General features: G+C 33.7%; 2 protein-coding genes, 1 long non-coding RNA gene and 1 pseudogene across 2 annotated transcripts in view; 3 read left to right on the top strand and 1 right to left on the bottom strand.

Annotated features, from left to right (window-relative positions):
• LOC126769487 (uncharacterized) overlaps window positions 1–16,265 on the bottom strand; it is a 1,339,673-nt gene that overhangs the window by 1,174,417 nt on the left and 148,991 nt on the right.
• LOC126769508 (uncharacterized) overlaps window positions 1–16,265 on the top strand; it is a 729,621-nt pseudogene that overhangs the window by 471,414 nt on the left and 241,942 nt on the right.
• LOC126769549 (40S ribosomal protein S12, mitochondrial-like) overlaps window positions 1–16,265 on the top strand; it is a 431,911-nt gene that overhangs the window by 17,027 nt on the left and 398,619 nt on the right. The gene's annotated exons all lie outside the window — the stretch shown is intronic.
• Window positions 14,199–15,360, top strand: LOC126769570 (uncharacterized). Its single transcript, XR_007669396.1, has 3 exons — window positions 14,199–14,340; window positions 14,435–14,504; window positions 15,218–15,360. It is a non-coding gene; the product is annotated as an uncharacterized LOC126769570 (long non-coding RNA).

Raw genomic sequence — 16,265 nt, forward strand, 5'->3', positions numbered from 1 at the left:
ACTTAAAGAACCATATAACAATAAATGTATTATTATTAGGTCCTTACATATGAAATTGGCGTTTTGTACGGGAGGAATATAAAGTCATTTTTTTTTTTTGTAAAATATATTTAATTAATCAAAATACCGTTGCTATCCATACACTTTTGCCATCTCATAGATCCTTTTACTAAAAAACACCATGGGGGCGAGAATCAATAAACTCTTTGAAGGCGGTTTGGACCTCCGCATCGGAGTTGAATTTTTTTCCTTGTAAGAAGTTGTCCAAATTCCAGAAAAAATGGTAATCTGTTGGAGACAGGCCCGGGGGGTACGGTGGATGTCGTAGACATTCTAATTGTAGCATTTAACTTAGTGATTGTTAATTGTACAGTGTGTGTCTTGCGTTGTCGTGAAGCAGCAGTGGCCTAGAGCGATTGACCAATCTCGGTTGTTTAGCTGCTAGTTCTTCCTTCATGGTTTGCAGTTGCTGACAATAGATATGCCGTAATAGTTTGGCCAGATTTTAAAAAGCTGTAGTGAACGACACCGGCGCTAGTCCACCAAACACTCACAAGTAACTTTTTCTGAGTCAATTTTCGTTTTGGGTAGGATTTGGCTGGGTTTCCAGGGTTCAGCCATAGCGACGAGCGCTTCCGATTATCGTACAGTATCTACTTTTCATCATAAGTAATGATTCGATTTAAAATCCCTTCATTATTGTGTCGGTTGAGCAAAGTAACACAGCAGTCTACGCGTGTTTGCAAGTTCGATTCACTCAATTCATGAGGTACCCATCGTTCAAGTTTTTTTACTTTCCCGATTTGCTTGAAATGAATTAATACAGTTTTATCACTTACCCCGAAGACTGCAGCTATCTCTGAAGTGCTTTGTGATGGATCCGCTTCCACAATAGCCTTTAATTCTTCATTTTCAACTTTTGTCTCCGACCGTCCACGGGGTTAGTTCTGAAGGTCTTAATTTCGTTATCGGTTATTGAAAATTTGAAAAAATGCATATCGGAAGCTAAAGTTCAATAAATGACAATATTTAAAGTAATGCATCAACCCAAACAACTGGTTTTTCATGTTTTTGAATAATCTTTTGACCAATTGTATATGCGTCTCACTTGAAACGTTTAAGGCATTATAACCCTTTCCTGTCACGGGATCAATGTAGGACCACCGTCGGTTTTTATTTATATAATTGCAAAATTTCGACCGGAAGTTACGAGAAAGACGCGACAGTTGGTCCCCTGATGACGCTTCGATGACTTTTATCAAAGCACGCGCTAGACATCATTATCTGTTATGGGAACTCACCATTAGGGCCTTTAAAAAAATTAAATAAGTTTAATTTGAAAGGGACTATTAAGCTTTATGCTTCCGAAAAAGAAAATTTAAATATAGAATAATATACTTTTTGAAATGATTACTATTCATTTAATTGCAGTAATTAAACCAAATTATAAAAAAAATATTTTTAAATACTCATTACTAATTTATTTTTGTTAATTTTCACGAAGTAACACATTTAAATATACAAAAGTCATTTATAGAAAGTTCGTGACAAAACCGTATCCAGTGTATCTCTTCGAAGTTATTTCAAATTGAAATGCATGGAATTTAAATCGTCTTTTTTCTTTTTTTTGATATGCCCCGGGATGGCAAATGACTCTACTCCACCTGATGGTAAGTGGTAGTAGAGTCCAAACGCGAGGACGGCCAGTACAGTCGGGAAGAATGTTCTGTACTAGCCGTCCCCGCCTTGCCGGCCCGCAAGATGCCTCTTCACGCCTCGTTTGAAGGAACCCGGGTTGTAAGAGGAGGGGAATACGTGAGCTGGTAAGGAATTCCATTTTTTGGTATGCCTCGATGTAATCCCTTGGACTAAGGTCGCAGCGAACGTCCATCCCCAGTATGGCGATTTTGCTTTTTATCATCAGCGGTGTGCCAAAATGGTGACTTTTTCGCTGTGAGAGCGCATACCTGTGTTTTCTTGGCATTAAACTCAACAAGATTATCAGAACCCCATTTGGCGATGAGCTCTAATGTCCTATCGAGTTCAATGACAAGATTCTTCCGCCTCTCCTCAGTTTCCGTCCGCCCAGCCACTGCGCGTCCGTGGTATCCACCATGCACTGTACTATCGTCTGCATAGCAATGTATGTTCCCAAGAGAGAGCATATCATTGATATGCAAAAGAAAGAGTGTGGGAGATAGCACAGATCCCTGGGGGACCCCAGCATTCACTACATAGAATTGTGAAGCGCAACCATCTACTAAAACACGAAGGCTACGCTTGTGTAGGAAGCTGGCAATCCTGGTGCATAGCTGAGCAGGCAGACCATATGCCGGTAGCTTGGAGAGAAGACTTCTGTGCCAGACCCTGTCGAAAGCCTTGGAGATATCGAGGCTGACAGCCAACGATTCTCCATGCTTGTCGATAGCTTCACCCTAGAGGTGTGTTACGTACGCTAGAAGATCACCTGTGGACCGTTTTGGTCGAAACCCGTACTGACGATCATTAATTAGACAGCGATCTTCTAGGTAATGGATCAATTGGTTGTTAAGAATCCATTCCATCACCTTACAAATTACTGAGGTGATAGCTATTGGTCGATAATTTGCCGAGTCAGACCGATCCCCTTTTTTGGGAACCGCTTGCACATTAGCTCTTCTCCAAGCCTCCGGCACACATCCCGAAGAGAGAGAAAGTTGGAACAGGCGCGTTAACACAGAAGACAGCTCCGCCGCGCACTTCTTCAGCACTATGGCTGGTATTCCATCGGGACCGCTAGCTTTCCGTATATCAAGTGATTGCAGCTCCGCACGCACATCACGTTGCCTGATTTTGATGTCAGGCATCGTGTGGCCATATGAAGGTATTGTTGGTGGCAGCGCACTACAATCATCGATCACGGAGTTGTCGGCAAAGAGTTTAGCCAGGAGATCGGCTTTCTCCTGCGGACTGTGAGCTAGCGATCCGTCCGGATTTCTGAGCGGTGGAAATCGTTTTGCAATGCGAGGAATCCTAGGATGCGAAATAAGGTCATGACCAATCTGTACAATGCGCTGTGCATCCGCTCTCGTGTATGCCTTCCTACAGGATGTAGTGTAATAAGTAGTATGTAAGTCAGATGGCGTATAAATATTAAGATCGTTGCACTAATTAGTCAGTAATAAATCATCTTCTACCAAATACACTCGTTTCAATAACATAAGTCCCCTCATGGCGACCCTGCCATATTTGGGGCGCGCGACGCGAATTTGATCGCAGTATAGTGTTGCATCTCCAAAATCGGACGATGAGTTGAAGAATTGGATATAAGTTCAAATTAAAGCAATATGTAGAAATTTTAAACTTAAATTCTTCGTTACTGTTTTACTAAAAAAAAAAAAAAATTAACTATGTGCCGATCCAGTGTCGAGAAAGAAACAGTATTTGTAAATCAGAACGCCGCAGGCTCGAACCAGGCACAAGTTGAAGAAATACGAATGCATCTGTCTACAATCAGCATAGTTTTATTGGTTATTTGTGTGCTACTGGGCATTGCGGCACTGTACTTTATTTATAAAAAGTACAAAAAATGCCATAAAAATTGGATATCGGAGAGATCACGCAAAACAACTTAAGACGGTCATTCACCCGCGCAAGAGACATACCCAACCAGTAGAGAAGTAACGGCATTAGAATTACGAAGAAAGTGCGTGAAAACCAGGTGTTTATATTTAATATTAATAAAAAGTGCGTGAGTGTTTTGTAAAGTGATCCAATAACATTTCAGAAATAAACTTTGAACTGTTAAAATGACTATTTATAAACTTTAAGGTGTTTTTTTTAACGAATTAGTGTAGAATCTAGTAAAATAAATGTATCCTATTAATATTATTTAATCGATTAAGTATGTATAATGTAAACAAAGAGTTTCATATTGCAATGTATCAGGTCGTAGCCCCTACCATGGTAACTACTCGTAATGAGTAGTGAGTTAATATACTTGGTATGTATTTCTTTTATAAATATGTTGTTATAAGGGAATGGAAGATGATTTAGTTAAATGTTTAGATGAACTTAAATTGATAAGAAAATATTTAATTAAGAAGGGAAAGTTAAGATTACAAGGTAATGTTATAAAAAATAAGTTAGCGGAAACTGAGAAAATATTTGAGAAAAGTTCGAATATAATCCAATGTATTGCTTCTAAAGAAATAAAGCCTAAGTCTCTTACATTCATTGCTTCAATATATTCAATAAGCGATGAAATAAAGTCATACCACTCACAAATTATCAATTTATGTTCTAAGCCTGCATGTCATATGAGTAGTAGTGACAGTGACAGCGAAACGTGTTCGAATCCTGAACTAAAAATGGAGTTCGATTTGAAAACAGCATGTAGTTTAATTCCTGTTATGAATAATAACGAAAACAGCATTAAAGGTATCATTGACTCTATAGAAATGTATTCGGATATGTTGTCATCATCGGGTCAAAAATTACTAATTACATTTGTTTTAAAAAGTAGGCTGTCACAGAATGCTAAATTACGAATGTTACCTGAATACAGTTCTACAAAAGACTTAATTAAGGATTTAAAAAACAAATTATTGGTAAAGAAAAGTCCTACCGCAATACAATCACGGCTACAAACTGTATCTCAAGGAAATCGCACTATAGAACAGTTTGGAACCGAGATAAAAAAATTTTTTTGTTTGTTTAACGATAGCTCAGGCAGACGGCGATGCTGAAAAATACGAAATTTTAAAACCTATTAATGAGCGATTCGCAATACAACGTTTTTCTGACGGTCTAAGAAATTCAAGACTAAGTACGATTATTGCAGCACGCAACTACAAACACCTAAACGAGGCGATTCAAGCTGCGAAAGATGAAGAGCTGTCAGCTGCATCTTCGTCGCGAGGTGAGGATGTCATGCATTTCTCCACTCGTGGAATAGGTAAGTCACATTCTTATTTTAATTCCCATACTAGACCATAGATTCGCGGCCAAAGATCATATTTCCCACAAAATAACGCAGGTAAGCCAAATAATTCCAGTTATTTTAACAATCGAAGAAATTTTAATAATTATCCACGCGGCCAAACATATTACCATGGTAGACCTAAATTTCATAAATTGAATCGCGGACGAGATTCGAACGAGAATCCATCGAGTTCGATATCTCGTGGTAGTGGCAATAGAAACAGAGTATTTTATTCAGAAAAACTTGAACAAAATCAATCCGTAAACGCAGATAATAATAGTGAAATGCAGTTTTTTCGTGTTGAAACATAACATTTTGGCATTAAATGGCAAAGCCAAATATTTATCATTTTTTATTAACAATAGGAAATATTTTTGGTTAGTAGATACAGGAGCATCATTATCTGTAATAAAGAAACAGGCATTACCCAGTAACAGTAAAGTAATTAGAGACGAAACTATCATAAATGGTATTGGAGGTAAAATTCAGTCCATAGGTTACACTGATGTCATCTTATTTCATCGTGATCAACAGTTTCATGTTGACTTTAATATAAGGCTACATGTTTTCAATAACTTACCTTTAAAGGCTGACGGTATTTTAGGTTTAGATTTTCTGTGTCGCTACGTATCAAGTATCAACTTTGATAACAATTCCATTACCTTAAACAAATATGGAATGGAATGTTCCTTACCACTTTATGATTCGTTGAATTATTCTAATGAAAGTTTACTTATACCTGCGCGTTGTGAATCATTTCATTACTTACTTTTGGATAATGATTCGGAAAATGACTTTGTTATCCACAGTCAGCAATTAGCTGATAACGTTTTCCTTGCAGGTTGTATCAGTAGGATACGAAATAACAGATTACTTGTTAAAACTTTAAATACCAATGAACATGATGTTACTTTGCCAATGTTTCAACCGGAAATATATTCGAGATTATGAGTTATGCGACTTTAGGTCAACTGCTAATGACTTAAATAGGGCTAAAGCTTCATTAAACATTTTAAATTTAAATCACCTCAATACAGAGGAGCGCAAATCCATTCAGGATATATGTGCAAAGTATTCAGATGTTTTCTTTTTGCCAGGCGATAAATTAAATACTACCAATATTTATCAACAATCAATTACTTTGAAACCAAATACGAGTCCGGTATATGTTAAGCAGTATAGATTACCCCATTCTTTAAAAAATGAGGTTAATAATCAAATTACAGAAATGCTTAACATTATAGAAGAAGCTAAGAGCGAGTGGTCAAGCCCAATTTTGTTAGTACCGAAAAAAAGTGATAGTGATAAAAAGTGGAGACTTGCTATCGACTATCGGAAACTTAATGACTGCATTGTGGACGATAAGTTCCCTTTGCCAAATATAAATGAAATTTTAGACTCTCTCTGTGGTTCTATCTATTTCTCACACTTAGATCTTAATCAAAGTTACTATCAGGTAGAGTTAGATAAACGAAGTAGGGAATACACGGCTTTTACGACAAACACTGGTCAAAACCAAATGAAAAGATTACTTAAGACCCATTGGGTCTTAAGACTAGTCCTAGCGCTTTTAGCAGAGCCATGTCAGTTGCAATGTCAGGGTTAACATTTGATAAGTGTTTTGTTTATTTAGATGATTTAGTTGTATTTGGAAGAAATTTGAGCGTACATAATAAAAATTTGATTGACGTTATGGAAAGGCTAAGAAAAGTTAATTTAAAATTAAATCCCAAGAAATGTAATTTTTTGAAGAAAGAAATTCTTTATTTAGGACATTTAGTTTCAAAAGATGGAGTTTTACCTGACCCTGCAAAAATCGAAATCCTACAAAAATATCCCATACCTACTAATACTGACGAAGTTAAAAGGTTCGTAGCGTTTTGTAATTATTATCGAAAAATTTTTTTATCAAAAATTTATCAAAAATTTTGCCGAAATAACATATCCCTTAAATAAATTAACGAGAAAATATGAACGATTTGTTTGGACTGAAGAGTGTCAAAAAAGTTTCGAAAAATTAAAACAGTCTTTGACAAGTCCCCCAGTATTAGAATTTCCCGTTTTTCAGAAAATAATGAATTCGTCATTCAAACTGACGCTTCAGGTACAGCAATTGGCGCTGTTTTGTGTAATCAAAATATGAAACCGGTAGCTTTTGCAAACAGACCTCTTAATAAAGCCGAAACAAACTACCCCACTATTCAAAAAGAGTTACTTGCTATAGTGTGGGCAGTAAAATACTTTAGACCATATGTATACGGTAGATCTTTTACGATTATGACAGACCATAGACCTTTATTATATCTATTCTCAATGAAAGACCCCTCAATTAGACTTCTTAAGTTTAGGTTAGCACTAGAAGAATACGACTTTAAAATTATATATGTAAGAGGTAAGGATAATAGCGTAGCGGACGCTTTGTCTAGAATTAGCATAACATCGGACACTTTAAAACAAATGAACGAAGAAATATTGTTAGTTATGACTAGAGGCCAAAAGAGGCGTTTAGAAAAAACCTAACGAATCGTGGCCTGATCAACCACGAGTAGTTGAGGTACTAAAGATACCAAATGATTCAGTGGAAATGACTTTTATAAATAATGAGGAGTTAAATAAATTGAAAAATAATGATAATTTATACGAAGAGAAAGAATGTTTTATTTATAGTCTACGTAGAAAAATATTATATATTAATCTTAACTTTAGGGCACAATTTACGCGAGCCGAATTTGTGACTAAGTTAGGAGAATTTTGTATAACTAGAAAAATAAATGAACTATGCATAGTAAAGAATAATGAAATTGAAAATATCATAAAAGAATTGTTAAAAGAAATAAAAGAACGTAAGGACTGGAGTGGTCCACGTATCTATCTTCTAAGAGGAGTTAAAAGAATATATGATGGGGAAGAAAGAAAATACATATTACATGACTTTCATTTACTACCCACCGCAGGTCATGCAGGTGTGCGTAGAATGACAAATAATATTAAAAGAAAATTTTACTGGCCAGGCTTGGATAAAGATGTTAAAGCATTTGTGAGCAAGTGCGTTCAGTGTCAAAAAATGAAACATAGTAGGTATGTCAAGGCGCCCATGGACATAACTACAACGGCTTCACATGCTTTTGAAAAGATCTATCTTGACGGCGTAGGACCTTTGCAAAAGGACATTGAAGACAATTGCTACATTTTAACACTTTAATGTGAATTGACTAAGTTCGTAGAGGCCTATCCTCTAAAAAATAAGGACACGGTAAGTATAGCAAAAGCATTAGTTAATAATTTTATATTAAGGTTCGGGATACCAAACACCATAGCTACAGATCGTGGGACAGAGTTTGTATCTACTGTAATGGAACAGGTATGTAAAATTTTAAATATACAAAAATTGACTTCTACAGCTTATCACCACCAATCTATTGGTGCACTTGAAAATTCGCATAAAAATTTAGGTGCTTTCTTACGCATTCAGTGTGATGGTCAGAAAGACACCTGGAGTCAATGGTTATCTTTTTGGTGATTTAGTTTTAATAATACAATTCACACAGAAACGAAATACACACCATTCGAGCTAGTTTTTGGTAGACCTAGTGTAATACCTTGTAGAGTAAGTCAATATATTGAACCATTATATAACCCAGATAATTATGCTTTAGATCTTAAGTTTAAGTTACAAGTAGCGCAGCAAGATGCTCGTGAAAATTTAATTTTAAGCAAACAAAATCGTAAATGTAATTACGATAAATATACAAATAATGTAACTTATACAAATGGACAACTAATTTTAATTAAAAATGAAACGGCAAATAAACTGGACACACAGTGGATTGGACCATTTGTAATTTTAGAAGATTTAGGACTAAATGTAAAAATTTTAAAATGTAATAAGCCTTATATTGTCCATAAAAATAGAACTAAACAATTTAAAACCTAAATTCAATTATTATGTACCTATTCCTAAAAAAAAAATTGTATCAAAACATTTTTTTTTTTTCAATTCACCCCCCGAGGTGTAGTGTAATAAGTAGTATGTAAATCAGATGGCGTATAAATATTAAGATCGTTGCACTAATTAGTCAGTAATAAATCATCTTCTACCAAATACACTCGTTTCAATAACATAAGTCCCCTCAGGACTTGGAATTTTCATTGTAGTTTGCTTTCAGTGAGTCAATGTTAGATGCCCCGCTAACGCAGCCGTTGATTCACGCGCGATATGCCGCCTGCTTAGATGATACAGCGTCGGCACATTCACGAGTTAACCAACGGTTACGCGTACCCCTACTGATGAGATCTGAGCTAGGAATGTAGTATTCCATTCCTAACATGATCTCATCAGCAACAGCAGCGGCACTAGCTGTCGGGTCATTCCCACTGAAGCAACGTTCCTTCCATGGAACTGACGCATAGTAATCGCGCATACCGTCCCAATCTGCCGACTTATAGTGCCAAACGCGACGTTTGCATACCGCTGATGGCGGCAGCTTGGCCTGTGGCACTTTGGTAGATATAAGGCCGTGATCCGAAGAACCAAGTGGAGCTTGAACCACAACCACAATGAGTTAATATTTGTTTATTTACAGGCAGGATAGGTACAAATTTAATTGTTTTTTATTAACTTTACCATGTAACCAACTTAATAAATGAAAACCTTCCTGGGACATTAACAACAAATAATATTCCACAGTTCGGTAATTCTTATAATAATAAATGAACACTTCTTGTAAAAAAAACGTACAGCGCGGAAATGCAGTCTGCATTATGGGCAGCTTTGCGTCGGGTGGGAATTGGGTGGTACTATTTTAAATTTGACTTAAACAATAAAAAAAAATAGACATTGTTATATTTCTGTGTTAACGTGTAAAACATGTTAACTTAGATATAATATTTATGTTTCAATGTAATATTAAATAAATTTAGTTGATGTAATGAAATAAACAAAGTCAGTAGAAAAAAAAAATTTACTTGACCTATTAATAAATTTAAATCGCATGTCAAAAACTAATTTATAAAGAAAAAATATTTACTTAATAAAAGACTATATCGATTATATAGAAAACATTAGTATCCGTTGATTTTCATACCGGATAACTAATAAATTTAATTGTATTTAATTCATATTCCATCGATTTCCTTACAATAAAGTTAAAAGTAAATTTGCACAGCAACAATATAACAGTATCCTACCTAGATTTTATAAAAAATACTCAATTTCAAGAATAAGGGACATTAATAACTACCAATTAAAAGGCAAAACTAAAACATGGTTAAAACAACTTAATTATGAAGACGTTGAGAAACTATTAACTACCTCACAAATGAACATTCACATCACACGCTCAATTATAGCACACATACACACATTTATGCAGTCACGCGCGCACGGTTTGGATTAACTTACAATAATTAGTAATAAGACCCTTTGTAATACTTTTTAATAATTGCATGGGATGGAACTGACTTCTGAGTCACGGGTAACGCCAGTTCAGGAGTCAGGGCTACTTTTTATAATATGTATGTATTGGATAACAATAAAGTTTTATTATTAATATACCTAAATAAAAAAAAAAACTAACTTGGTGGAAAAGAGTACTTAACTATTGAGTTTGTTGTCAGTTCTTCTCGTTAGAATCTATATTCAAAAATATTATTTCGGATAAAGATGCTGTATGTATAAGAAGGCATAATGCATGTCATTTTTTGTAGAGTATGGTCAGTGCCCACACTTAAAGGATTAATATTCGCAACACAGGCAGGTGTTACCGTTGACTGATGTTGCCTCATAATTTTAATATCTAATGTAAATATCACACCGCGTCTTATATAATATAATTTTGTGACAGCGGTCGCTATGTTATCTAATACTGGAAGACTTTTAACGTGTAGTTACTGAAATTCCGTAGGAGCTAAAGAATAAAACATTGCAATCAAATAACCAATTAGAATATCCGATTGGCCAAGATATATATCTACGAATTAATTACATACATTCAGGTACACGAGTATGCTCACAAAAAGGTTTGAACTAATAAAGAGTTCTTAATAATTAGCATTAAGATTTTATTGTACGATAGCGTTGTAAACGACAATGAATATTTTATTATTCATTTAATTAATGTGACAAAAGCTTCATGTTTCACATAAGTAAGGAGGAAAGTTTAAATATCAGTATATGTAGGTAGCTTAATAACTAACGTTTTAAAAATACCTATTAATCATAAAAGATTGAATGAAATTGGCCCAGTCGTTACAACACCTGCACCACAGCCGAGCATTGGGACGTTTTACAGGCTGTTACTTCGTTATCACTTATTTAATTAGAAAAGTGTATTTCTATTGAACATTTTTGAATAATAAAAGACGAGAATGAATTCTACCTTGTAAGAGAAGTAAACGAATTAGCATTTGGTCGAATGAGCGAGACCACCGTCACTGTATTGTAAAGGATTTTTTTAATCTGTCGCTATTGTGCAAGTATTAAAAACAGATAACGTGGCTTATACTTTTGTCAACCAAGATACACTAAGCAATTGTGCCAGTTACCATTGTATTTTTATCTACTGTATTTTGTCAGTTTTTTGTATTAATACTTTAAGACTAGTTATTTAAATTGTAGGGACTTACTTGAAGTTGCATAAATACCCACAGGATCACAATAATTTCTAAAACTATATTTTTAAATGAATAATTCATTGGTAATGATACGCAAATATAATAAATGGAGAATAGAAAAAGATAAAAAATAAGATCATTATGGTTATAATATTCAGATTTAAATTTTTATCCAGAATTTAGCGTATACAAGTTATAACTTACTTTCTTTATCAATATGAAGAAAAGCTAAAAAATAAATAATTTTATTAACCAAAATTTGAAGATGTTGATGTCCTCCTAATAGATTTCAGGCACGGCAGCCAATCTCAACAGATTAGCCAACGGCGCAGGACATATTATAGTGCACAAGTGCGTGCGCAAACACAGGTGCATTCTCTATTCCCTCACTCTCATAATCCGACACGACCGGAAAGAGTTCAGGCGCAGGACCAACAGTTTTACGTGCTCTTTGAGGCACGGGAGTGTACACACTTCCAACTTCCAGACTCCGGGAAGCTACTGAGAATCTTTGACTGAAAAACTCCCTAACTTTTTATCGGCCCGACCTGGAATTTGAACCCAGGATCTCGGGTTCTGCGGCCTTATATCTAGCCACTAGACCAACGAGGCAGTCTATATTACTATCACTACACACTCGTACTTACCATCATTATACATTTTCATAAGTATTTAATCTGAACCACTGGTCATTATTCATTCCGGTATCTCAACAGAGATTAATAACTGATAAACAAACGGTGTCTAACGCTCCTGTCTAAAGTATTGAAAAAACATAACGAGCGTACAAATGTGTATTCTTTGCATTTAAGAAAACCGTACAAATACCTATTTAATTTTTTTATGTTTCAAAATAAATAATAAGAGTATTTGAAATTGTTGTCCCTCTAATACATATTGGTCACATCGAATCTTTATCATCTTTGTCTGTATCCACAATTAATTTTATTTATAAAATTAAAAATAACTTATTTATTGAGTTAATATGAATATTTCCGAGTTGTCAAAACGAAAACAAGCATTATTTGTTCGTTCGTTCGTTCATTATTGATAACAATTAAATTCAAATGTTAGTAATTTAGTTAATATAGGCAAGAATTAGGCACACATTAGTTTTTATTTCAACAAAATCGGTTGTATCTATCAAAAGTTATAATAACTTAAAGATTACGTACATATATACGTAAAAACAATTTAACGTGGATAAAATAGCGAGTCGCAGCTATTTAGAACATAAATCAGTAATGCAAGTGACGACCCTTCTTATTCCATTCTTAGAAATATTACATAAAAACAGGAATTAAAATTATATTTCATAATAATACTATAAATAAAAAATGTATGTTGTTTGATAGGTATGTCAGGAGAATAATAAGTATTATTATTCTATTTTATGGTTTCGTTGGTGTCATATGTATATGTCCGATAGTATGTGTATATACGATATATGATTCAAAATATCGCTCCGACGCTTTCCAAGTGTCAAATATTCTGACAAAACTATAACTGATTCTGAGAAAACTTTGTATGGTAGATTTGTAGAACTTCATACAGTAAAATGACAATAAAATTACTATAAATTTAGATCAATTAATGTGTCACGCAGTATTAATTCTTATGAAAAGAAATAACATTTTATTACGTACTAATTTTTATTTATTTTTTTATTTAATTATATGTTTATATATAAATTATATATAAATACATTTAATACAGTTACACTTAACAGAATCTCCATTTAACCTGTACAAAACCGACACGAGCAATACTATCTAAAAGAACTAGTAACAATCGAAAAATATAGATACAGTAATGAAATGCAAATCATTAAAATGAAAACCACGAAGTAAAATAATATTAAATTCATACATAACATTAAATAAAATCTCTCCTACGGAGATTATGGTAAAGCCGCCATATAAATGGTAAAGTCGTATTCGAGCTCATAAAACTTGAAGAGATTTTAACTGAAGTTTTAATTCAATCTTACTATATCAAGCACTCATCTTCTTATGAAGTCCTGTCGTTCCAGGTAACGTTTCCTCTTAAACAGTTTTAAACTCTTAAAAGCTTTAAAGTGTTATACTGATTTAATTATATGGCAACTTTAGTTTTTGTTTAAGTTTCTATATAATTTTTTTAATATATCTATGAAAATATATAAATATTAATTTTAATAAATATTTTAACCTAACAAAATTCGTCAGTACCCTCAATAATAAAAATAATATTTTCACTTGCGAAGCAAACATTCGCTGTACGGCATATTTCCGTTCCTGCCTGAAAGTATAAGCCTATAAACACATTAGCATTTATATTAGGTAGGGATTATGGCATGAATTATCAAAAAAAAAATATTAGAACAAATACCAAAAAGTGACCTCTATCGTTGAATAGCGGTAAGCTAACTTGCTTAAAGGTAAAAGTGACATCTATCGAGAATTTTACGACAGTGTCACTTTTATATTAATGTATTATTATATTATTTAAAAGGCACTATTACAATATTTATGTACCTAAAATTATTTTAATAAAAATATTATTAATGAGATCTTTTTTTAATTTTTTAAAACATATTATACATGCAGCACCGTCGGTCCGTTCTGTCATCCTTATGTCAAAACTCAAATGCCAAGATAAATATAGAATTTGAGGTTATGTTGAATAAAAATCACTATGAAAATCACAATCAATATGAAAAAAAATCACGTACTTATTGGAATTTTATAAATAAAAGTACTAAATAATATTAAAATAGTGCAAAGGTAATTGAAAATAATTGTTTCCGTGTTCATACTAATAAATTGTTCTGCCTATAAATTTAGGCTTTAATTATAACCTATGTTCTTCACTTTTCAGATGAATTTACTACGAAAAGGAATTTCGCTGTTATCTATTGGATTAAGAATCCAATGCCCTGCTTATAGTGGTAAATAATATTGCGTTTATTCTTTTGTTATCACAATAATATTATTTGGTATATAACATATACTAAAATTATATTCCTAAGATCCACAATCATTACAATTATTGTAGAAGGTTTTAAAGCTTGCGATTTCGTACCATTTTATTATTATCAGCTTGCTATATAACACAAGTGTAGCACTTTATTGAATTGATGTCCTCCAAACCGATTTCGGCCACAGCGGCCAATCTCAACAGAGATTAGCCAACTAAGCAGGAGATATTATAGTGCACAAGTGTGTGTGCAAACACAGGTGCACTCTCTATTCTCTAACTCTCATAATCCAATGGGACGGCAATCCAACACAACCGGAAAGAGTCGCAGGTCCAATGGCTTTACGTGCTTTCGGAGGCACTGGAGTGTACACTTCTAACTTCCAAACTCCAGGCTGCTACTGAGAATTTTCTGACAGAAAAACTCAATAACTTTTTATTGTCCCGACCTGGGAATTGAACCCAAGACCTCTGGGTCTGCGGCCTTACATTAAGCCAACAGACCAACGAGGCAGTCATGACCTATATGGAAATTATATAGACATTCATTTTCAAAATTCATCGCTTTATAAGCGATCCATTAAACTAACCAAAAACCAAATGGATTAATATTAAACTTAACAAGTATCTGCTGCGTCTGCCACCAATAATGTATGATGAATTTGGGTTTTTTATCAATTTCAGAGTTAAAGATTGTCCCGGTGTGAAGCTGAAATGCGTCCGAGGTAAATTCGACTTGCCGCACGTCATCAAACAGAAAGTGTAGTAGTCTGTTATATCCAGTTGTGTAAGGTTATTTGTAGCGAAATAAGTCTAGTTTAAGTACAGGAATTAGTTTTATTTTTAGATTTCTTAACCTAAAAATAACTTTAATTAAGAAGCTAATATAACACTAATGTTCGCGCGGTGGATTATTGAAAATTTGAGTAGTACATATATGAATTTGCAAGTTTCGTAATGTTATCTTTTCACTCTTATTTCCATTTATTTATTGATATCATTCCGTGTGCATCTTAATAGCTAATAAACATAACACAAATCGTTTGATGAACAGAGGCAAAAAAAATATTGAACGGTTTCGTATTTGCTTTTAAACATTTTATATTGATTATCTACAAATTAAAAATACACTAACCCCATTTAAAGTAAATATAAAAGTAAATTATGTATATCTATCGATCATCTTTGAATACACAATAAACACTCATTCGTGAACCCGATTGGTCGGAAAGAAGCAAAAAGCGGCGCTTGCGCAAGCTGCACCCATTCTATTGTAACTTAATGGTATGTACTTAACTTTTTATTCAATGGGGACTTGAATGGGGTTAAGCTCGGTAGTCCGCCTTATCTTTATGATACAAGATAGAAAAATCTATTGAAGATATTTGACTCGATATAGATATTGTTAGTGTAAACTTCAAATTGATTATAACTTTCTATGATTTTGTAACAAAACTAAAAGGTTTTAAATAATTAAAAGGTCAATTTATGTTTGGTCATTTATTAAATTTATTTCAACTTACAATTCTTTAGAGAATAATATTCTGCAAGTATACTATTTATAAGATTGCACAAACATCATTGCACAAACACCTTAGAGCTTAGAACTTGTAGTTCAAAAAAAAAAAAAATAAACACTATTATAATTCTAAATCACTAAAGGAACGTCTGGTCACACACTATACACCTATTCGAAGACAGCAGACGTATGATCTTAGACAGGTCTTTTTTC

The sequence above is a fragment of the Nymphalis io genome, chromosome 7 (assembly GCF_905147045.1).
Source record: "Nymphalis io chromosome 7, ilAglIoxx1.1, whole genome shotgun sequence".
In the NCBI taxonomy this organism is placed as follows: Eukaryota; Metazoa; Arthropoda; class Insecta; order Lepidoptera; family Nymphalidae; genus Nymphalis; species Nymphalis io.